General features: G+C 33.7%; 1 protein-coding gene and 1 non-coding gene across 2 annotated transcripts in view; both read left to right on the forward strand.

Annotated features, from left to right (window-relative positions):
- Window positions 1-23,098, forward strand: part of ARHGAP24 (Rho GTPase activating protein 24) — a 516,123-nt gene that overhangs the window by 60,016 nt on the left and 433,009 nt on the right. The window lies entirely within an intron of this gene.
- On the forward strand, window positions 22,830-22,934 carry LOC125924130 (U6 spliceosomal RNA). Its single transcript, XR_007458303.1, has one exon. It is a non-coding gene; the product is annotated as a U6 spliceosomal RNA (small nuclear RNA).

Here is a 23,098-nt window from a genome sequence, read left to right on the forward strand (position 1 = left end):
CCAACTACTTACCTCTTGAATATTGAAAATATGAAGGGTTCTATTATCAGTTTTCCAAGTTGGTGAGCACTTGTGTCTCATGATATTAACTATATATGTATGCCATGATTTAGTTTACATTTCTAGTGTTCAGTGTTTACCTGTGTTCCATTCATTCAACAGATTTAACATCAGTATTCATTGTCTGTCTCTTACATGCCCAGCATTTTTTGAACTGAAGTGATACAATCATGACCCTTACTTGCACACAAAAATAGGACACGTTAGTTGGTCTCAGAGAGCTTAAGGTCAACACAAGTGACTAGACATTAACAAAAGAATCACACAAGTAAATATAAAATTATATTTGAAGCAAATGCCACAGAGGAGAGGTATATGGTGCTTGCTATGAACACTTAAAACTTTCTTGTTAAGGAGATCAGCAAATAAGTCTCTGAGGAAGTTAATGTTTCAACCTTCAGCTAAGCAGATAAGTACTTGAGTTTCCTTGCATCACCTGTAAGTGGTTTAATCTCCAGATGACCTGTATCTTGTTTGGGGGTGCAGTTGCCATGTCCTGAGGACTGAGGTGCCTAGGAGTATTATTGATAGATGGGTGGGATTTCAATATTTCAACCCCTAATATAGGATCCTTATACTATATCCCTAGTACAGGACATGGTGATACGTCAAACAATAAGCTACATTTCGTCATTGTTTAGCACCGTCAACATGCATACCCTACAGGGCAAACACATAACATATAGCACGTATAGATGGCATATATGTTATGAAAGACATTTTTTTCTATAGATTAGATATATTACAGATCACTGAAAATATACTGGTGTAGTAACTATCTTGAATGGCCCCTCATATTTTGTTTTCAAGTCTGTTCCAAATACCTTTTTATTACTCACTCAAACTCTGATCAACATATCTACCTAATTATAATAGATTGCTGTTTCAGTGATTCAACTGGTAAACAAAAGGTGCGGGGGCTTTTGATCAGAAGTACATTTAATGTTCAGATGCCAAAAATTTAACCGTTTTGCTAAATAAGTAATAGTATCTATGACAACTATGACAAACAATTTTTCTTTATAATAGAAAACTTTAGATACATTTTGTGAGTTTAAATTAACTATAGATTTTGAAGAAAGATGACCAATAGTGAGGAACAGTTACCTTTTGATAAAACTGTCAATGATAAATTACCATTAATGTATTAACTTGGATGTGATTTGAAGGATAGTGACTTTTTTTGTAACTTAAAATACATACAGACATACAATGATGTGAGTGTCTCACATTTATTTATAACTTGGAAATAAAAATATTTATAAGTTGTCAATAAAAATATATCTTATGAACATTTCAGGTCATAAGCAATTTTATACAGTGAGTTATCAAAAATGAATATCCAAGCCACAAGAATTAACTCATCCTTACTACGGGCAATATAGGAGGCCACGGTATTCCAAGCACATTTTGTGAAGACGAACCTAACTTTTTTTACCAATTTACTCAAGAAAAAATTCATCCAGAGAAGGAAAATCATTTTTACTGAATAACATTGCTTGCTAGATACTCTATATTTTATTGCTATTATTTTTTATAGTCTCTTTATGATTTACATTTTCAGTCATTGGACAAGCATGTATTGAGTACCTGCTTCAGGTTCAGTTCTGGTCCAAACATGAGGGGATTATAAGATACAATCCTTGACCTTGAGAAGTTTTCCGTCTGGTTGGTATGATAAGGATCAGACCTAAAACACAATGAGAGAAAAACACATCGACTATTGATGCAAGGTCTCCCCTCTTGTGCCCTCATTGTGCCATTCATACTCCAACATTCTTTCTTTTCCTCTTTTGATTATTGACTCTAGTCCAGGGCAGAAGGTGTCTATTTTGAGCAATGGAAATATAGGACTTTAGTGTGAAAGAATGTGAGCAAAAAACAATTCAACTGTAAAAATCCATATAGAGCTCAGAGATTCCTGTAGGGAAAAATAATGTTCTTCCTGGTAAATTTTGAAAGCATTCTCTAGGGTAAGCTGGGTTCTGATACCTAAAAAAAGTATTGCTTATTTGAGTTTTTAAACACTTCTTTTTCACGTGTTTACCTTTGGCATTTGCAATTGCAGAAAACTTTCTTCAGGATTGTAATTAATTCTTGTTGTCACTAAGCATGTTATCACAAACTGTGAAACTCTCTGGCCATTGGTAGCATATCACTGAGGGAAAATATTTTAATTATTGAACTTGTACCCATAGAGGTTTATTTACCTTTGGGTAATTGACAAGCCTGAAAATAGTCATTCAAAAGTATTCAAAGAAAGCATAGGTTGTGGTGTATTCAAGTCACTTAATAACATCTTACTTGTATTTTGGTGTCAGAATTCTCTCTCACTGACATCTTCTTTCAAGGTACAGATATGTATATCGAGTCTGAAAGGAGACTTGATAATTTAGGGAAGATGTACACTGGGGAAATAAATTTAGTAATCTGAACAAAAAAATCATTTGTGCTGTCTTGGGAAAAAGCAATTTATGTTTTAACCCAGTAACCATTAAGAATTGAGTGAGAAAAAAACAAAACAAAGCAGTAACACTCTCATGGATTTCTCCTTCCTTGGACTTTGTGGTATAAAGTGGGTTAGGAAATAGAGGTAATATAGACACTTGGATCTAGAGTATTTACTCAATAGTTTTATTATTAGTGCTCAAGAGAGAAAGTAGAAAATTTCAATCTCCTCTGTGTACATATATTGTAGGAATATTGCATTTTGAGTGCAGTGTTCAATAGCAATTACTTCCATTTTTGTACTTTGACTTTATATTATGTTCAATCAGATGAAATTACCATTTTTGCAGGTCAAAATCTATCAACTATCAGAAATTTGGTATGAATCAACCTAATCAAGGGGGTAGGGGTGTAGGTGATTATATTTATGGTATGTGATGGCAGTTTTATCATTTGATTTTTGAAGTCATAGCTACCATGACTTAACAAAGTCTTGTGAGAACATGGCATACGTACCAGAAGTGTGTGGACTGATTCAGTTATTGGAAATATTCCAATTAAAAATTTTTTAGAGTATAGTTGACATACAATGCCACAGTAGTTTCCGGTATACAACATGGTGATTCAAGTTCTTTGTATGTTATGCTGTGCTCACAAGTGTAGATACCATCTATCACCGTACAATGCTATTGCAATATCACTGACCATATTTCCTATGCTGTGCCTTTTATTCTGGTGACTTATCATTCCCATAACTGGAAGCTTGTATTTCCACTCCCCTTCACCCATTTGCCTATCTCCTACCCTCTCCCCTCTGGCAACCATGTTTGTTCTCTGTATTTATAGGTCTTATTCTGTTTTTTTCAGCCAATAATGTCTTATATCAGTCATCAAATAGCTTCTGAGCTTATAATGGAAAGTTGACTTTATTATATAGTGATGAAATATCAATATTATAAATATTGGCATTTCAGTTTAATTTGCATTATTAATGATTTTTGGGTCCTGATGGCTTTTGTAAAGAGTTTTGCTTCCACTTTCCCCATATTACTGTTAATGAATATTTAATCAGAACAATTGTTGAATTTGTGGATAATTAGAGGGATGTGTAAATGGTAAATACATCATGGAATATGAGAGTTTACCTACAAAATGAGGAAATATCTATCCCTGAATTAGACGTTGGCATAGTCTCTAAGACCTGAGCCAAAAATATTTGGTTTATCTGTGTATCAGAGCTACAAGCATAATGCAATATTTTTGTTAGGAATGCAAATACAGTGTTTTCCTGTATGTTTCATTTAGCAAATGTGGGAATTACTTTCCTTCTTTCCAAGTTTTTACTAGGAAAAAAATAAAGGATAACATGATAAGAATGTAAGCATAAGATAAATTTTTTCACTTATAATTTAATATGTATTAAGATAGCAAACCATTTTATAGCTTTATTTAAATCATCTGTCTTACTTTCTCAAAGTAATTCCCTTAACCAACATTAAAATATTCTTTGATAAAATAAATAGCTATAATTTATAAAATAAATTAGGAAAACTACAGTAAAGTATATATTAAGAAGATAGGGTTTTAAAATTCTGTTGTAAATGGAAACTACAGTTGTTACTTTTGCTCCTTAGACTTTGCCAACCTAAATTATCACCTGACCCCAGATATTTTCACCAAATTTAAATTGGTTGGTGAAAGAAAAAGTCTTTGCAACTTTCAAATTTCAAGTAGTTTTCTACTGTATTCATTGTAAAGATTTATTGGAGTAGTATTGTATTTCTAAAGGAGCTAGTCAGCCAAGTTTGTGATATGGAAAATAATGTTTTTTCATATAACCTTATTAAGATTAGCACAAACTTTCCTGGTTTTAAGCAACTCACTACATTATTTAAAAATCTACATCAAAATAATATAATATTTAGAAAATTTGTTTTTTAAATACAAATTTGTGATGGCTTCTTGATATTCATATGTATCAATATTTATAAACAAACACAATCAAATGAAATTTCAAAAATTCAAATGTAATGGCATTTCAAATCAACTTAGAACAAGAAAGATACTTAGAGGCCCATTTTTTAAAGTTTTTATTTTAATTACAGTTAAGTAACATACAGTGTTATATTAGTTTCAAGTGTATAATTATAGTGATACAACAGTTCCATACTTTACCCTGTGCTTATTCGTGGTAAGTGCACTCCTTAGTCCCCATCACCTATTTAATCCATTCCCCTACCCACCTCCCTTCTGGTAACCATCTGATTGTTCTCTATAATTAAGAGTCTGTTTCTTGGTTTGCTTCTCTCTCTTCTTATTTTTTTCCCTTTGCTTGTTTGTTTTGTTTCTTAAACTCCACATATGAGTGAAATCATATGGTATTTGTTTTTCTCTTACTGATTTATTTTTCTTAGCATAATACTCTAGCTCCATCATGTTGTTGCTAATGGCAACATTTCATTCCTTTTTATGGCTGAATAATATTCCATTATACATTAAAATTGAATATATATAATATATATACATATATATGTATATATTCTATATATAGATATAGATATAGATATAGATGAATAGATAAAGAAGCCATCTCTTCTTTATGCATTCATTAGTTGATGCACACTTGGGATGTTTCCATATCTTGGCTATTATAAATAATGCTGCTGTAAACATAGGAGTGCATACATCCCTTTGAAATAATGTTTTGATATTCTTTGGGCAAATACCCAGCAGTGTGACTGGGTAGTTCTTTTTTAACTTTTAGATGAAACTCCATACTATTTTGCACAGTGGGTGCATCAGTTTGCATTCCCAGCAGCAGTGGAAGAGGGTTCCTTTTTTTCCACATCCACACCTATTGTTTCTTGTGTTGCTGATTTTAGCTCTTCTAAGGGTTGTGAAGTAATACCTCATTGTAGTTTTGATTTGCATTCCCCTGTTGATAAGTGATAATGAGCATCTTTTCATGTGTCTGTTGGCCATCTGTATGTCTTCTTTGTTTCCATGTCTTCTATGAATTTTTTAATTAGATTATTTGGTTTTGGAGTGTTGAGTTTGATAATTTCTTTATGTATTTTGGATACTAACCCTTGATCAGATAAGTCATTTCCAAGTATCTTCTCCCATTTTGTAGGTTGGCTTTTAGTTTTGTTGATTATTTCCTTCACTGTGCAGAAGCTTTTTATTTTGATGTAGTCCCAATAGTTCATGTTTGCTTTTGTTTCCCTTGCCTCAGGAGACATATACAGAAAGAAGTTGCTACAGTTGATGTCAAAGAGGTTATTGCCTATCTTCTCCTCTAAGATTTTTATAGTCTCCTGGTTCACATTTAAGTCTTTCATCTATTTTGAATTTATTTTTGTGTATGGCTTACAAAGTCATCCTGTTTCATTCTCTGCTTGTTGCTTCAACACCATTTGTTGAAGAGACTTTTTCCCATTGGACATTCTTTCCTGCTTTGTCATAGATTAATTGACTGTATAGCTGTGAGTTTATTTCTGGATTTTCTATTCTGTTCTGTTGATCTATGTTTGTATTTTTGTGCCAAATACCATACTGTTTTGATCACTACATCTTTGTGGTATAATTTGAAGTCTGGAATTGTGATCTTCCAGCTTTGCCTTGCTTTTTCAAGATTATTTTGGCTATTCGGGGTCTTTTGTGATTTCATACAAATTTTAGTATTATTTGTTCTAGCTCTGCAAAAAATGCTGGTGGTATTTTTATAGGGATTACATTAAATGTGTAGATTGCTTTGGATAGTACAGACAGTTTAACAATATTTGTTCTTCCAATCCATGGGCATAGAATGTTTTTCCATTTCCTTGTTTCATCTTCAGTTTCTTTCATCAGTGTTTTATTGTTTTTAGTGTATAAATCTTTAAACTCTTTGGTTAAGTTTATTCCTATGTATCTTACTGTTTTTAGTGCAGTTGTAAATGGGATTGTTTCCTTAATTTCTGTTTCTGCTGCTTAATTATTGGTGTATAGAAATGCAATAGATTTCTGTACATTGCTTTTGTACCCTGTGAATATGTGTATCAGTTCTAGCAGTTTTTTGATGGAGTCTTTCAGGTTTTCTATATATAGTATTATGTCATCTGCAAATAGTGAAAGTTTTAATTCTTCTTTGCTGATTTGGATGCCTTGTATTTCTTTTTGCTGTCTGACTGTTGTGGCTAGGACTTCCAGTACTATGTTAAATAACAGTGATGACAGTGGATATACCTGTCTTGTTCCTGATGATAAAGGAAAAGCTCTCAGTTTTCCCTCCTTGAGGATGATATTAGCTGTGGGTTTTTCATAGATGGTCTTATTATGTTGAGGTATGTTCCCTGTGAAACTGCTTTGTTTAGGGTTTTTATCATGAATTGGTGTTGTACTTTGTCAAATTCTTTTTCTGCATCGATTGAAATGATCATATGGTTCTTATCCTTTTTCTTATTAATGTGGTGTGTCACATTGATTGATTTGCAAATACTGAACCACCCGGGTAACCCAGGAATAAATCCCACTTGATCCTGGTGAATGATTTTTTTAAATGTATTTTCGGATTGAGTTTGCTAGTATTTAATTGAGAATTTTTGCATCCATGTTCATCTGGGATATTGGCTTGTGTTCCTCTTTTTTAGTGGAGTCTTTATCTAATTTTGATATTAGGGTAATGCTGGCCTCATAGAATGAATTTGGAAGTTTTCCTTCCTTTTCTATTTTTTGGAATAATTTGAGAAGTATAGGTATTAACTCTTCCTTAAATGTTTGGTAGAGGGCGCCTGGATGGCTCAATTAGGCGACTGACTTTTGGTTTCAGCTCAAGTCATGATCTCATGGTTCATGGGATCAAGCCCTGCATTGGGCTCTGCGCTGACAGTGCGGAGCCTGCTTGGGATTCTCTGTCTTCCTCTCTCCTTGTCCCTCCCCCACCTCAAAATAAATAAATAAACCTTAAAAAAAATCTTTGGTAGAATTCACCTGTGAAGCCACCCCAACCTGTACCTTTGTTTGTTTGGAGTTTTTTGATTACTGATTCAATTTATTTGCTGGTTATTGGTCTGTTCAAGTTTCTATTTCCTCCTGTTTCAGTTTTGGGAGATTATGTTTCTAGGACTTTCTCTATTTCTTCCAGGTTGTGCAGTTTGTTGGCATATAATTTTTCATAGTATTCTCTTATGATTGTATTTCTGTCATGTTTGTCATCATTTCTCCTCTATCATTTGTGATTTTATTTATTTCTGTCCTTTCTCTTTTTTCTGATAAGTCTGACTAGAGGTTTATCAATTTTATTGTTTTTTTCTAAGAACCAACCTCTGGTTTCATTGATCTACTCTATTTATTTCTGCTCTAATATTTATTATTTCCTTCCTTCTTCTGGTTTTAGGTTTCATTTTTCCCCCTAGCTCCTTTAGGTATAATGTTAGTTATTTGATATTTTTTTTCTTGATTCTTGATGTAGGCCTGATGTAGGCCTGATGTAGGCCTGTATTGCTATAGACGTCCCTATTAGAATGACTTTTGCTGCATCCTAGAGGTTTTGGACTATTGTGTTTTCATTTTCATTTGTTTCCATGTACTTTTTAAATTTCTTTTTTGATTCCCTGGTTGATCCATTCATTGTTAATAGAACGTTATTTAACCTCCATGTAGCTGTGGTCTTTCTACAGTTTTTCTTCTTGTTGATGTCTAGTTTCATAGCATTGTGGTCAAAAAATATGCATGGTATGATTTTGATCTTCTTGAATTTGTTGAGGTTTATTTTGTGGGCTACTGTGTGATCTATTACAGAGAATTCCATGTGCACTTGAAAAGAATGTGTACTGGGTTCTTTTAGGATGGAATGTTCTGAATATGTTTCTTAAATCCATATTATCCGGTGTGTCACTCAAAACCATTGTTTCCTTGTTGATGTTCCGTCCATTGATGTAGGTGGGTGGTAAAGTCCCCTACCATTATTGTATTATTATTGATTAGTTCCTTTGTGTTTGTTATTAACTGTTTTATATATTTGGGTGTCCTGTATTGTGTGAATAAATATTTACAATTATTATATCTTTTTGTTAGATTGTCCCCTTTATTATTATCCAGTGTCCTTATTTGTCTCTTGTTATAGTCTTTGTTTTAAAGTGTATTTTGTCTAGTCCAGGTGTTGATACTCTGGCTTTCTTTTGATATTCATTTGCATGACAAATGTTTTGCCATCCTATCACTTTCGATCTGCAGGTGTTTTTAGGTCTAAAATTGGCATCATATAATTGGGTCTTGTTTTTTTTAACCATTCTGTCACCCTCTGTCTTTTGATTGGACCCTTTAGTCCATTTACATTCAAAGTAATTATTGATAGATATGTATTTATTGCCATTTTATTACTTGTTTTGTGGTTGTTACCCAAGATTTTCTCTGATCCTTTCTTGTCTTTCTCCCTTTCATATTTTGCTGATTTTCTTTAGTGATGTATTTGAAGTCCTTTTTCTTTATTCATTGCATATTTATTAGTGGTTTTGATATATGATTACCATCAGGTTTATATATAACTTTGAGATCCATTTTAATAATATTAATAATTCAGTGCAACCAACTATTATGAACACTTACTAAGAATATTCAGTTGGCTAATTTCTTCTCAGTAATCAGCAAAATAGATGAATAAAACACAATCCTTGCCTTGTAGATGATAACACTCTAGAAGTTATGATCAGCATATTTTTCTTTTTATAACAGTTTTATTTGGGTACAATTTACATACCCACTTTATACATACATAATTTACATAATTTAATACACTTTTATGTGTACAGTTTGATGAGTTTGGCATATATATATATGTATATATATACATGCATATATATATATATGAAATATTTTGAAGTAACTGTCACCCCATATAAAATATATAATATTCCTTTCACCCTAGAAATTTCCCTTCTGATTCTATGTAGTCACCTCTGGCTCCAAACAATGATTGTTCTGATTTTTTTTTTCCCACCATAGACTAATGTTGCCTATTCCAGAAATGTTTTATGAATGAAAACATAGAGTAATTAGGAGACAATGCTCCAACTATATCACAATTCTGCATGTCTGTGAACAGTGGTAATGACTGCTTTTGTTCCAGGACCATTTTTCCAAATATGTTTGTATAGTGAATAACCTTGGGAGGTAGAGGTAATGTCTTCCTCCTGGGAAAAGACCAGGTTTATTATTGTGCAGTGTGTTAAAGATAATGTATCCCTGTGGGGCAAACGTCGGGTAAGCTTGCTGCCCATTGTAATAGATTCAGATTTCCAAAGTTCCCACATTCCTCTCCTGTAACACAATTCACTGTGCAAGTGTGATACTCTGACTAATCGTATTGCTTTGAGTAATAAAGTCTTTTGTCTCTGACCCAGCAGTCTCATATCTTATGCCAGCAAACATGAAACTTATAAGCTTATTCACTGTGTGAAATCTCAAATCTTTCCCAGTTCTTGACAACAGTATGTATTCTTTTGTGTCCGCTTTCTTTAGTTTAGCATAATGTTTTTAAACACTGTTCATGTTGTTTCACAAATTAATAATTAGTTTCTTGTATTTCCAAGTTGTACTAATTGCATGATTATATCAAATTGGTTTATGTTCCCTTGTTGATGGGAACATTTGGGTTGGCAACAGTCTGGAAGTCAAGATCAGCACATTTTCTAAGTAATAGTTATTATACCGTGTATTTCAATAGAGATATTTATAAAATGCTACTATAGTACAGAAGGAGGAGTGATTAATTATGAAAAGTAAATTTCACAGATGAGTTGACATTTGAGGTAGAATTGAAGAATGAGTCTCTTGTCTTCTTTAGACTATAGAAGGCCTGGCTTAGTGCCCTATTTCAAAGAAATCAGTTTTATTCAAATTTCTAGTCTTGGGATTTTTATATATGTACTTCTATGAGTAAGACATTTTTTCCCAAAAAGTTATATGCTCCATTTGAAAGTGAGAGAGGTGACTCTTCTGTTTTTAAGCATGCTCAGAACTTTATTTAACTCTTCCTTCAGGTCACCAGCATGATGAGTCACTAATGGCACTATAATGTTTTGAGGGGTTAGTGGGGTGCTGTCCACCCTCCTCCATACTTAATGAATGATTAGTAATTTAACTAATATGAGTTTCTGTATTCCCAATATTATGTAGATAGTAAGATTATCATTAGGAAATGCTGCTATTTTTATAATTTACAAACTATAATCTAAGTAGGTGTACTAAATAGTTTGTGCTACAAACTAAATAAGTGTACTTATTTGGCAACTATAGTTTCAAAGGCTCTGAATGTGTGATCTTTCCCCCAAGCATAAAGCTGTCTTGCAGCCCCTCCTGTGTAGACATCCTCAAACAGTCCAACCCACACTCCAGTCTTCACCCTGTCAGTGTCTTACCACAGACAAGTCTTGCTTCAGCAGACTGTTGGTGAGAGAAAGCTTAGTTCTATACATTTTGACTAGTTATAATTCTTGAATCTTTGTCTTTCATATTTTTTCTTCGAATAAAATGGTCTCCCTTAGAAATATTTGTTTTGGGCTAACTGTATATCTAATATTAAGGGGCCTCTAAAAGAAACAAAACTTTTGGTATAATTTTATAATTTATTAAAGAGATAAAAGTAATATATGTGAAATAACTAAAAGCTAACGATGTTATTGACAATAAGTGCATTGAAGTAATTGGTAATTGAAAGGCATACAGATAGTGGTTGAGTGTAGAATCTAAAACCAAACTGCCTGGTTTGAATTCTAGCTCTATTATTTACTAGCTGTGTGACCTTGCAAGAGTTATTTGACTGCTTTGGACCATCTGTAAAATGAATGATAATAACAGCATCTACCTCACATGGTAATTGTGAAGATTACGTGAGTCAAAATGTATATAGCATTTATGATATTGCCTGGTACACAGTAAGCAATATATGTGTTTGCTGTTGATGTTGATAATGATGACGATTTTAGTTGTAGTAAGTTCCAAGAAGAAAGAGGTAAGAATAAGCACTGTGTGTTTGGGTTAAATTTAGTACACAGGTTTTGGTGACTGCTTCACAGGGCATTTGTTGGGGGAGTAATGAACAATAAATTGGGAAAGTAAACTGAGTTAGATTATGGCAAATTGAAAATGAGCTAAGTTTAAACAGGGTGTGCTATGCAGCCAGCACCTGTTAAAGGTTCTGGACCATATAAAATACGTATTTGGAATTATCAGTTTGGCAGTGGCACTGAGAGAAGGGCCCTTAGAAGCATGAAATTGAAGTTTAGAATGAAGTCATCATCTACATGTGAGGCAAAGGGATGGTGATGAGAACCGAACAAAGCTAGTTAGGGCAGAGAGAATGGGGAGGATAGGGAAAAAATAATATTTTAGTAGGGGAGCAGGAAGAATATCATCACCTGTTGGTATAGCTAGGAAAGAGAAAATTATGAATGAATCTGAATTATTTAGCATTCTGTTAATGATAAAAATCATGATAGATGACCTTAAAGCATTATAAGAATGGCTTCTGGATCTCAAAGCAGCCTGAATTGTGTTTACAATATTTTTGATGATAAGTGTGATTGTTTTTCCTAGTTAATTGAAAATTGGCCATCTATTCATGTTATACAAGACAGCATTTTCAAAAAAGCATGAATGGACTTCATATTTGATTAACTTGAATGTTACATTTCATAACCATATTGGGAAGCAGTATTTTCTACAATCCTTAAATTTGTTTCATGATTTCTTTTTACTCTAAGATTGTAATTTAAGTTGTGCTAATACTTGAATTTTTATGCGACCCTTTATGTGATATTTTCATCTTATGTTTAAATTCTTGAAATCCTAAAGCAGCTCTATGAGAAGTAAATACGATTAGTGTATTTCTTCAAGGGTCTGTTAATTTTGTGTTAACATGTTTTTTAACAATGTTAATTTATGATATAATAAATATTTCAGTGCCTACTTTTGTTCTGTTATCACTTTATTTGTTGTTTCATTTTTTAGAAATGCTAATAAGTAAAGGTAGTGGTCTCTATAAGGTTATGGTGTTAAGTACTAAGCAATGTAGTTTAGTGAGGAAACAAAAGGAAAGAAAATCTTCACAATCCAGAGTAAAATAATACCTGTTCAAATATTTCTTAGGTTTATGGCTTGAACAAGCCACCTTTGCCTCTTGCATCATATATATAGCAGAGACATCAGCCGCATTTCTTAAAGATTGTTTACCAAGATTATATGAAATTATATGGATTACATGGAGTTTGTGAAAGCCTTATGTATAAATATTGATGATAATGATGATTATTTGCAAGATAATGTGTTAAGAATGTCAAAATATGATGGATTCCAATTCTTACTGTTGCCATAACTCCTTGTCTTTTCTTTCTCTCAGACAATTCCATTGCCACTTAAAAGCATTCTTGCTTAACATCTGTTCACCTTTATTTTTTCTCTCAATCCCCCATTTTTCCCATGAAAGGTAAGCTTGGGATTTGCATGAGTAATTTTCCAGTGTCTAGGGAGGCCTAACTGAGCTAACCTCGTGACTACAGATGTCAGCACCTGGAGTGAGAGAATATGTGTTAGTCATGCTGTAATAAAACCCTTAGGAGTTACAACGTTGTGCTTTTCCAACTAAAATGACACTGTGCTCTATGGTTTCATTTTTAAAGGCAAAATGGACCTTGTCACTTTCACTGCTAATTTTCTCTTCGTAAAGGACTAAGCACTGAGCCTGACTTTTTTCCCCTGGGTTGAGAATATCAATTGTGCTGCAGCATGGCTGGGCTTTATTTGCTGGCCTCTGCAAGGAAGGGAGAAGCAGCAGCTTCTGAGCTCTTCCCCCCGACTGCTTTCAAGCTGCTGAAAGGGAAAGAGCAGCAGATCAATGTGGCAAAAGCTTCATGTGGAAAGGTCTGCCAAGTATTAAAATGTTAAAAGTAAAAACTCAAAATGAAATATATGAGCATAATATTAATATAAGCGTAAATAAGACTATGCATAATAACATTTATATATCTATCCATTCATATAGACATATCTATATCAATAGATCTAGATATGTAGACATATGGATCTATATGTGTGTCTCCAGGTATTTGATTTTGCCCTAAAAAATGAATGGCATTTATTACTCAGATCACTCTTTCTTATGGAATTTTTGAAAGTATAGGTCTTCGCTAGAGTTTTTTAAAATTTATTTTGAGAGAGAGTGTGTGAAACAGAGAGAGCATGCCTGCGCTCAAGAGGGGGAGGAGCAGAGAGAGATGGGGGGGAGAGAGAATCCCAAGCCAGTTCCATGTTCAGTGAGGAGGCTGACTATGGGGCTCAGGCTCACGAACTGAGAGATCATGACCTGAGCTGAAATCAAGAGTCAGAGACTGAACGAACTGAGCCACCAGCTAGAATTTATTTTTATGTAATATTTAAGAAGCAGTTTAGAGTAGTGGTTAAGAACAATGTTTCTACAGCCACACTGCCTAGGTTCAAATGCATGTTTTTTTTTAAATTTTTTAAATGTTTTATTTATTTTTGAGACAGAGAGAGACAGAGCATGAACAGGGGAGGGGCAGAGAGAGAGAGGGAGACACAGAATCCGAAGTAGGCTCCAGGCTCTGAGCTGTCAGCACAGAGCCTGATGCAGGGCTCAAACTCACAAACCGTGAGATCATGACCTAAGCCGAAGTTGGACGCTTAACCCACTGAGCCACCCAGGTGCCCCTGCATAGTTGTTTTTAAATAGCCACTTATCAGCGGTAGTACTGTAGGTATCTTCTAGTACCTTAGTTTTTCCATCTGTGAAATACAATTAATAACTATACTTACCTCCCAGAGTTATGAAGATTAAATACATATATATATGTATATGTATACATATATCACTTAGAATAGTGAGCTGAGTATATCATTTATTAAGCAAATAAAACTCATATTTCTATCTAAAAGTAAAAAGAATGTCATATAGAATTCAGTAGTAGTTAATGTTTTTTGTAGTCTTCTAAATTAAGGCATGGCATTTTCAAATAAAATGATAGGATGGTAAATTAGCACAGCAATTCAATAAAGGGCCAGAAATAGAACAGGACTCCTAATCTATTTATTACCCTTTTATCTTTAGAAGTATTAACTGTAACTGAACTAGAAAAATTTTGCTACTAATCATGTCACTTCTAGAAGTACAATGTTATTAAAAGGCCATTTTGAAGAATCATGATATTTTAGAATTAGCAGAAACTTTGGATATCAAATTGTTCATTCAGTCTCTTGATCTTGGAGATCAGAGAACTGAGGCGAAGAAAATCAAATGACTTTCTCAAGGTCAGGTAACTAATTCCAAAGCCGTGTTTACTAACTTCTAGTATCACTATCCAGTGAATAATAGAATTTGCTTTTCTTTGGAGTCTTTTTTAGTAAGCGATATATGTTGTATAATTTTTTATTTTGATATACTTTAACACTTACAAAAAAGTTATAAGAATAGTAATAGGAACTCCTAGACACCCTTTACCCAGATTTACCAACTGTTTATGTTCTGTTTCATTTGTTTTATCATCCCATATATATGTCTGTCTGTTTATGATTTTATTTTTGGGTTTTTCGAAAATAAAGTGGAGACATCTTATCCCTTTATAAATACTGAGTATGCATTTCCTAAGAGCAACTGCAATTATCAATAACTGAAATGAGAGAATTTAACATTGATACAATGGGTGACTCAGTTGGGTAAATATCCGACTGTGGCTCAGGTCATGATCTTGCGGTTCATGAGTTCAAGCCCTGCATTGGCCTGTCTGCTGTCGGCACAGAGCCCTCTTTAGATCCTCTGCCCTTTCTCTCTCTGCCCCTCCCCCACTTGCTCACGTGCTCTCTCTCCCTCTCTCTCTCTCACAAAAATAAATAAACATTAATTTTTTTTATTTGAATATAATTGACACACAATGTTACATTAGTTTCGGGTGTACAATATAGTGATTCAACTTCTCTATATGTTATGCTATGCTAAGTTACCATCTGTCATGATGCAACACTATTATAGTACCATTGACTGTATTCTCTATGCTGTGCTTTTATTCCCCTGACTTATTCATTCCGTAACTAGAAGCCTGTATTTCCCATGCCCCTTCCCTTATTTTACCAATCCCTCTACTTCCCTCCCTCTGGCAACCATCAGTTTGTCCTTTGTATTTATAGGTCTGATTCTGCTTTCTGTTTGTTTATTTTTCTAATTAGATTCCACATATGATTGAAATCATATGATATTTCTTTCTCAGTATGACTTATTTCACTTAGCATAATAATACCCTTTAGGTCTATCTATGCTGTTGAAAATGGCACAGTCTCATCCTTTTTTATGGCTGTGTAGAATTCATTGTATTTATATACCAGATCTTCCTTATCCCTTTGTCTATTGATGGACACTTAGGTTTCTTCCATATCATGGCTATTGTAAATAATGCTACAATAAGCATACGGGTGCATGTATCTTTTCAAATTAGCGTTTTTGTTTTGTAAATGCCCAGTAGTGGAATTATTGGATCATGTGGTATTTTTATCTTTAATTCCACACTGTTTTTCACAGCGGCTGTACTAATTTACATCCCCACCGTGTATGAGGGTTTCTTTTTCTCCACATCTTTGCCAATATTTGTAATTTCTTGCTTTTTTTATTTTAGCCATTCTGACAGGTATGAGGTGATTGCTCATTGTTGTTTTGATTTTCATTTCCCTGATTATTAGTGATGTTGAACATCTTTTCATGTTTCTGTTTGCCATCTATATGTCTTCTTTGGGAAAATGTATATTCAGGTCCTGTGTTCTTTTTTTAATTCAATTGGTTTTTTTTGGTGTTGAGTTGTAGAAGTTCTTTATATATTTTGGACATTAACCCCTTATCAGATATATCATTTGCAAATATCTTCTTTCTATTCAGTAAGTTGCTTGTTTGTTTTGTTCATGATTTCTTTTGCTATGCAAAAGCTTTTTATTTTGGTATAGTCCCAACGGTTTATTTTTGCTTTTGTTTCTCTTGCCTTAGGAGACATCTAAAAAAATGTTGCTAGGCCCAATGTCAGAGAAATTACTGCCTGTGTCCTCTTCTTGGATTTTTATGGTTTCAAGCCTCAAATTTAGGTCTTTAATCCATTTTTCATTTACTTTTGTGTATGGGGTTAGAAAGGGGTCCAGTTTCATTTTTTTACATGTAGCTGTTCAGTTTTCCCAGCACCATTTATTGAAGAGACAGTCTTTTCTCATTGTATATTTTTGCCTTCTTTGTTATAGATTAATTGACCATGTAAGCTTGGGTTTATTTATGGACTCTCTATTCTGTTCCGTTGATCTACATGTCTATTCTTGTGCTAGTATCCTACTGTTTTGATTACTACAACTTTTTAGTATATCTTGAAATCTGCAATTTTGTTATCTCAAGCTTTGTTTTTCTCTCTCAAGATTGCTTTGATTATTTGTTTTTCTGTGTGGTTCCATAGAAATTATAGTATTATTTTTTCTAGTTCTGTGAAGGATACTGTTGGTACTTTGATATGGATTGCATTGAATCTGTAGATTACTTTGGGTAGTATGGACATTTTAACAATATTAATTATTCCAATCCATGGGCATGGAGTATCTTTCATTTGTTTGTGTCATCTTCAATTTCTTTCATCACTCTTTTCTAGTTTTCAGAGTACAAATATTTCACCTCCTTGATTAAGTTTATTTTTAGGGTTTTTTTTTTTTTGGTTCAATTGTAAATGGAACAGCTTTCTTAATTTCTCTTTCTGCTGTTTCATTAGTATATGGAAACAGCACTGATTTCTAGGTATTAGTTTTATATCCTGAAACTTTACTGAATTAATTTATTTATCCTAGTAGGTTTTTGGTGGAGTCTTCAGAATTCTCTATAATATCATGTCAACTGCAAATAGTGACAGCTTAACTTCTTTTTTACCAATATGGATGCCTCTTATTTCTTTTTCCTGTCTCATTGTTGTGACCAGGACTTCCAATACTACATTGAATAAAAGTGTGTAATGCCCCATTTCTTTCTCTATTTTTTTCCAAGATCCAAGCCAGGATCAAGCCTTGTGTTTAGTTGTCAGTCATGTCTCTTTAATGTATTTTCATTTGGAGCAATCTCTTACCTTTTTATTTTTGCTTACCTTGATATTTTTGAAGAATACAGACTAGTTATTTTGTAGCATGTCTCCCAGTTTGAGTTTGTGGAATGTTTCCTCATGATTAGGTTCAGGTGATGCATTTTTGGTGGAACTACCACAAAAGTGATAGATAATGTGCCCTTCTCTGAGCATCACATTAGGAGGTGGAGTGATGTTAGCTTATTCTAACACTGATGGTGTAAACTTTTATCACATTGGGTCTTCCAGGTTTCTCTGCAGAAAAGTTTCTATTTTACCCTTTCTAAATAATAGTTAATTTGTGGGAGATACTTTGAGATTATAGAAATATCTTTCCCCCACCAATTTTTTTCCCATGAATTTTTACATCCATTGATAATTTGTAACTTTATTATTGTTTCCGTATTTATTAATTGACATTCTACTAGAAAACAGAGACTTCTCACTTCTTCAATTTGTGTATTTGTTTAGTTGCTTATCTATCTATCTATCTATCAATAGAACTCATGTATTCTTGCTTTATTCTACAGGTATCATCTATTACTATCATTGATTATTCAGACATTTAAATTGTCCTATATTGGGCCAGTGAGAACCATTTTAAACTGGCTTCTGTGTTCTTTTGCTATTTTCCCATCATACTTGAGTATTTTCTTACTTTCTGGTACATGTTATTCTAGGATCATCTTGTTCTTTTTTGACCAAGCCGTGGAATAACCCTTTTATCCAAGTAGCCATGATTACATTTCATAGTAAATGACATTTAAAAGTCAAGATCTAGACACAAGATGTACTCATTCATTGCCACTGGTGTATCATTACTTCTAGGACTTCTCAGTGAACAGCAGTAAATATATTTCTATACTTATTTCTATATCTATGCATCTATCTACTAAAAACCATGAGATGTTGTTCAAAGGGTACAGAGGTGCAGTTATATAGGATGAATAAGTCTAGAGATCTAATGTATAGAATGATGACTATAGTTAATAATACTTTATTGAATACTAGAGATTTGCTAAGAGCAGATTTCAGATGCTCTCATCATACACAGAAAATGATAACTGTGAGGAGATGATATGGTAATAGTTTGACTGTGGTCATCATTTCACCATGTATAGGTATACAAATCATCATATTGTACACCTTAAATATATACAATTTTTATTAAAAATAAAATAAAAACTATAAGTCCATATTCATATCTATAATTCTGACCTCAAACAATTGGATACACTCTTTCTTCCCATTTCCCTATTTGTAAATTTCTTTTCCAACAGTGAGAAACCTGGCTTCCCATGAGGTTCAACATATATATTTATTTGCTCAACATGGAATACACAAAAAGTAATTTCATAATTGCTAACCTAAACCACAGCAGAAAGGAAATCTACTAACTAGAATTCAATATTTTTCAGTTTTTCTGAGTAAAATTTATTAGAAAAATATAATTTGTTCACAAATCTCAAGTGTATAGTTCATGAGTTTAGATAAATGTCTATATCCATGTAATTCATGTCCCATCAAGATATAAGACATTTTCATTACCTTAGAAAGTCCCCTGTGCCCTTTCCCAGTCAATATCTACCCCCTCAAGAGTAGCCATTTTTTTCTGATTTCTATCACCACACACCCTTTTGGTATATTCTAAAACTTCTCCTGAATGGAATCATGATGTGTATATTCTTGTATCGGGCTTCTTTTATTCATTATAACGGCTATGGAATTCATCTATGTTGATATGTAGTAAAACCTTGGTTTGTGAGCATAACTTGTTACATGCTTATAATCCAAAGCACTTGTATGTCAAAGTGAATTTCAAGAACTATTGGTTCAGTTGTGATCATGTGACGTTCAACATCATGTAATACTTGTATTGTAAGACATCACTCATTTATCAAGTTAAAGTTTATTAAAAAGTGTGTGTGGGGGGTACCTGGGTGGTTCAGTTGGTTCAATGTCTTATGTCAGCTCAGGTCATGATTTCTCAGTTCATGAGTTCGAGCCCCGCGTCAGGCTCTGTGCTGACAGCTTAGAGCCTGGAGCCTGCTTCAGATTCTGTGTCTCTCTGCCTTTCGTCTGTTTGTGCTCTGTCTCTCTTTCTCAAAAATAAATAAACATTAAAAAATAAATAAAATAAAATAAAATTTATTAGAAATGTTTGCTCATCTTGCCCAATATTCACAGAACAATTTACTTGCAATCCAAGGTTTTACTGTATATGTACAGTTTGATTCTTGCTATTGCTAAAGAGTAGTTATAACTGGTTATGCCACAGTTTGTTCATCCACTCACTTGTTGATGAGCATCATTTGGGTTATTTCTATTTGAGGCAAATATAAATAAAACTTCTATGAACATTTTTGTACAGATATTTTTGTGAACATATGAATTCCATTTCTCTTGGTTAAACATCTACAATTACAACTGCTTATCATAGGTAGGATTGTGTTTAATTTTGTGAGAAATTGCCAAACCTTTTATCAAAGTGGTTTTCCATTTATATTTTCAACAGCAATGTATGAAAATTCCAGTTGCTCGATATCCTCACCAACATTTGGTGGTGTTCAGTCTGTTTTTAACTTTGGCCACTTAACTATTCATGTAATGGCATCTCATTGTGATTTTAATATAGATTTCTCTGATTTCTAATGGTGCTGGGACTTTTTCATGACACTTTTGCACATTTGTATATCTTCTTTTGTGAAGTGTCTATTTAATTTTTTCCCATTTCTTAATTTTTTTGTGTTTTTACTGTTGAGTTGTAGGAACCCTTTGTATACTATGGATATAGGTATTTCAGCACAGACCTATGTTTTGCAAGTATTTCTTGACTGTCTAAATTGCCTATTCATTTTCTTAGTTATATCTTTTGATGAGCAGATTTTTTTTCTTTTAATAAAATCAAAATTATAAATTGTTATGGTTATTGTTTTCTGTATCCTTCTTAAAAATCACTTTCTTTCCCCAGGTTGTGAATTTATTCTATGTTTTCTTCTCAAAGTTTTGCTTTTAAATTTAGGTCTAATATTCATCTTGAGTTAATTTTCGTGTATGATACAAGGTAGGGGAATCTCTATGTGTTATAAACCTAGATTTTTATTATTTTAAAGAGAATTTTCCCAGAAATATTTTCATTATGTATTTTTCCTTGGTTTCTAGGTGGCAAGTGAGTAAATCCAACTCAAACTAGATTGAGTAAACAAGAATTTGTTTGCTCGCTTTGCTGGGAAGAGTAAGACATATCTCATAGGACCAAAGGCAGATACACAAAGGCCAGGACCTCAAGAAATAGAACTAGGATGGGTATTCTGGGACTCTTTCAATTCTTTGCTCACATCTGCTTGTCTCTGCACAGCATCATTTTGAAGACAGCTTTTCTTTACAGGGCAGGGGAGATGAACGCTGTTAGCCTCGCATGCTCATCCTTCCAGTTTCTCTATAACTGTCCTGAGGAAGGACTCCACTTGGCACTGCTTCAGTCATGTGCCCACTCCCTGGGCTGGTCACTGTTTTTGGAGAGCTTAGGAAGTCTGTATAATCATATCCAGGCACACCCGGTGGCAGTGGGATGGTACTACAGACTGAAACAACATGGCATGAGGGAGAGACATTTCCCCAAAGATAGGCTTCAGGATGGTCCAAATAACATATGTCCTGCCATGCTTCCTATTTTTTTTTTAGTATATGAACTTTATTGTCAAATTAGTTTCCATACAACATCAAGTGCTCATCCCAAAAGATGCCCTCTTCAGTGCCCATCACCTACCCTCCCCTCCCTCCCAACCCCATCAACCCTCAGTTTGTTCTCAGTTTTTAAGAGTCTCTTATGCTTTGGCTCTCTCTCCCACTCTAACCCCTTTTTTTTTTTTTTTTTTTTTTTTTTTTTGCCGATCCACCCCAGCATCCTATTTTTTTAAAATGGCTTTTTATGTTTCGGATTTAGTTATTTTCACTGAACTGCTAATTACAATATTCAGGTGCGGTAAAGCTAAGTTTCAAACTAGAGTGTAAATTAATTAGATATTTTGAAGAACTAAAATGTGTTCAGATTATATGAGAATAATGATACCTCATCCAAGATCAAAGTTTAACACATCAAAGTCCATCATAATATGAATGAGTCTGGATTAAGTAGAAGAGCAGTGAGCTTTTTTTTTTTTTTTCATGGTGACATCCAGTTCACTTTCTTCAAATTCTAATGAAAAAATTGTATTGTCAGTACTTCAGTGTAATAAACCATTGGGAGAGCAACTGTGGTTCAGTGATTAGGACAAGATTTATATACTCAGAATACCTAGTAATTTTCCAGAGCTTATAAAGCAAGGCTGATGATGTTCACCCCACAGGATTAATTGACAAAGAAGAAATGGTCCTGATTGGAAATCATTAAGTACCGCAAGGCTTGCGCTTGAAGAAAACCTGAGACTTCCTCGTAGACAAATGACTATCTCAGCCTAAGTTACCTACTTGTTAAAGTATTTTCTTTGAAGTGTGGTTGAATAAAAAGCTGGCGCCTTAGAGACCCTTGAAATGATAATATAATCGACAACATATCTGATTTTGTGGGGTTGGACTCACTAACGAAAGGAATCTGACATTAAAAGTGGTATTTTATACAAGCTTTTATCTAAGCTTAAAAAGGTGACCATCAGGGGACAGAGATGGAGGAGCTTTATAAATGATAAATCCTGAAGTTATTTCCCGATTGTGGAGAGGACCCAGCTGAGAAAGTACCCTCCCCACACCCCTGCCCCTAAGCCTGACTGTCTTGCTCAACATTCCACTTGCTTTGGCTTGGCTCTTCCCATTCTTCCCACTGTGTACAAAAGCCCTCCTTCATTGCTGCCGTTGTTCCCCCATTACTTTTCAGAGTTAGATGTGGACAACCTCTTTGTTCCTTTGAGACAGCTTTCCAAAACAAAGTTTTACTAATGAGCTATGAGCAAGGGAGGGAAGGGAATCACAAAAGCTTAAAAATTGAGATGTTTATAAAAGAAGCTTTCTGATCCTATTTTTAAAGGTCTAGTCATAGATTGGAATAATAATAATTAATATAAAATAGGAACATCCACTCCTATTACCTTTTCCCTACTTAAGATCTGTTTTCTTCATTCTTTGCGGCCATATGATACAATAGTTGCTGTGTTAGAGCTCTCTGTGAGCTATTAGGTCTTTCCATTAAAAAAGGTTGATTTCTATGTTTGCTTCAGGAATACATATACTAATATTGGGGCAATACAGAGAAGATAACATGGTCTCTGTGCGAAGATAGACATACAAATTCGTGACATGTTCCATGTTTTTATGTAATGTACAACATGGTGACCATAGTTCATAATACTGCATTGCATATTTAAAAATAGCTAGGAGTTTGGATTCTGATAGTTCTCATCAAAAAAGAAACACATTTTTTTGTAACTGTGCATGGTGATGGATGTTAACTGGACTTGCTGTGGTGATTATTTTGG

Source organism: Panthera uncia, chromosome B1, assembly GCF_023721935.1.
Source record: "Panthera uncia isolate 11264 chromosome B1, Puncia_PCG_1.0, whole genome shotgun sequence".
Lineage (NCBI taxonomy): Eukaryota > Metazoa > Chordata > Mammalia > Carnivora > Felidae > Panthera > Panthera uncia.